The sequence below is a fragment of the Citrus clementina genome, unplaced genomic scaffold, assembly GCF_000493195.1.
Source record: "Citrus clementina cultivar Clemenules unplaced genomic scaffold, Citrus_clementina_v1.0 scaffold_8, whole genome shotgun sequence".
Taxonomy (NCBI): Eukaryota; Viridiplantae; Streptophyta; class Magnoliopsida; order Sapindales; family Rutaceae; genus Citrus; species Citrus x clementina.
In genome coordinates, this window is record NW_006262022.1 from 16,556,055 (window position 1) to 16,559,125 (window position 3,071).

Below are 3,071 nucleotides of genomic sequence, written 5' to 3' on the forward strand. Positions count from 1 at the left end.
AAGACAATATTACCCTTAAGAACAGTTTGTAGACGGAAATAACTAAAAAAAAATTAAAATTGTTGGCGCGAAAAGCACAAACCCTATTTTTTGACAATTTTATCCTTGTCAATTCCAAAGATTTACAATATCATAGTTAAAAATTATAACTATTTCATTTTCAAGTTTTTAATTTTATCTTTTTTGTAGGAACTTTAAGAAAATATCAATAATTTAAAGAGGATTTTTAAAATTTTTAATTTTATCTTTTTTGTAGAAACTTTAAGAAAATATCAATAATTTAAAGAGGGTAAAATAACCAACAATTTTAATTTTTTTTTTAGTTATTTCCGTCTACAAACTGTCGTTAAGGGTAATATTGTCTTTGCACAGTCAACTTAACGGTCAATGTTAAAGTTAACTGACGGTAGGTGATTTTTTACAAATAAACAAATTCTCACCATCTACTTGCAATAAGCCCAAACCTCAGGGGAGATTTTTAAAAATTACCCCTTTCCTGATTCATCAGCAAGGATGAGGGAACTAAATCGAAATCCAACCTGCCAAAAATAATTGTGAGCCAAATTAACAGAGTTGTGATCGTATGGGCAAAATAGCTCTCAATATGTTATTCATATTTTATCATGGACAAGTGAAATTATAATTCATGAAAGATTAATAAATATTAACAACTAATAATCTAACATGATGCGGTAGTTTATTGAGATAATATCAGTCAGGGCTCCGGACTTCCCAGTATTATTGGTAATTATTAATATATATTAATTTTACAGCCCCAATCAATCAGTAACATAAGTGCAACAATACTCTTAAAACAATACAAATTAATTTAAAATTTTCTTATTTGTTAGAATCGATGAACCCTAGCTAGTTGGCTAATTCTCACATCTCTTCTCCAGCTTTGCGGGTGAGGTGTCAAGATGTGAGCATATTTCAAAAATATTAATTTGACAAAAATACTCTCCTTGATCCTCTACTTATCAATCGTGAGACTATTTTAGTCAAATTACTATTTTCTTGAATTTAAATAGAAAAAAAATATATATTCCCAGCCAGCGTGATAAAAACTATACATTTTATTCCTCAACTAATTAAACCAATATAATATTCTTCCTTTAATTCATTTTTCATAAATCACAACAATTAAACAAACTTACTATAGCTGTCTTCATCGATGGGTGACAAATTGGACTAACAGATCATAGTCTTGACTAATTTTTGTCCTTAAATTGGTAAAAGATTCACAATCCAATTTAATAATTTAATAATTATCAACTAATCTCGGTCTCAAAATTAAACAAATTAAAAGATACCTATATTTATATTAACGAACATAACCACATACATTAATTACATTCCTTATATCATCAAATGATTGGCTTCATTTTGTATCCTAACATGCGCATCAATCATTGCACGTGCTTCCCATATTCATCTCGTCACAAAAACTAAACACAGAGAGACACTGATTCAACACTCTTACCGCCGCTGTGGTTGTTGTGTTTTGTGTTAAATAAACAGATAATTGAAAAGAGCATCTCACTCTGTCTCTCCCTGCTAAATTCTAAAAATATAATGGCACCCATGTGTTGCAGCCTTGCAAAAGGAATCAATCAAAACATGTAGCCAAAATTCATCTCTTTATGCTATTCCTTCGTGTATTTGTAGCAACATTAGCACCGGATTCTGCACCAAGATTTCACTCTTCATAGTTATATATTTACATATATATATACAGACACAAGTTTCATTTCTTCTCATTACTCGGGGCAATGCTGCAAAAGGGTCTGCAAGATCTTGTCGCCGGACGCGTAAGATGCCGGTATGAGAGGCTAATATGTGACGATGATCATCAAGAAAAGGTAATGGCAAGGCCAAGATCAAGCAGCAGAAAGTGTTATTGGGTGAAGAAGATGAATGGAAGGCTTATTAAAGGGCTTAGGCTTTCGCCAAGATCAAGAAAACTAACATTGAAAGCATTGTCTGCAGTTGTTGTGCCAAGCAAGATTATAAGGATGTATGCTGATGTTCTAGATAGGATGAAGATGGATGGTTTGTGTCCCAATCTCATCTTTTCTGCTCAATGGGGACTTCCTGTTTTATCTTATCCATCTTTGAAATGTAAAAGGAGTCTCACATAGTGTTGATGCAAATTTAATCTTATCTTATATATAACTATGCATATTCTTCTCCATTCGCGTCTTAGCAGAGAAAGTAAAGTAATGAACTTTTCTTCTTTCTTAATTAATATTTCAATCCTACGCCTATTAAGCATTTACCTTAAATGTCCACAGAATCATATGTTGCCCTGATACTATAGATGTAATACCTTAAATTCACCTAAGAATTTAAAAGAGGAATTTTAAAACCTCATAACATTAATCTTATTACTATTTCTAGAAAAGTCAATATTGTCCACAATTGAATTAAAATCTCCAAAACCATAAATATGACAATAATCCTCCAAAATAGATTCGACTCTAAACAATAACCAAAGTAACAACAAATTATTCATCAAAGAAAACACCAACGTTTTCAGCTAAATATATCATAATAATGAAAGCATAAAATGCCAATTCATAATATAAACAATCTCTTTATTTCATATGTATATATTAAATGTTATGCATGAATTCACTTATCTCGACCTGAAGCAATCAACAACAACCTCAATCACATGAGTTCACTCTTAACCTATAGTTATCAAGACAAGATTCTTGCCAATAGCATTATCAGTTCTGACCTTGATGGGAACGCAATCATCTTCAAACCATTAACACTTATTTAAACTACACCTGACCATCTCACACTAGCTGATTTCTAACAAACTATAAAAATAACTGAAAATCACAAAATTATCAAGAGCTAATATGAACATGTGCGGTATTCAATATAAAATTTTACAAACCTAACAGAGTTCAAAAATATCCCGAAAACTACTTTTTCACAAAAACGTCAAAACTATCCATTGGTGCTACTTAAAAATTCATGATTGTAGTTACTTATGTTCAAAAATAATAATTCAAGTTTTTACAATCAAATGAAACAATAAGGAATAGCATTATGTTTAT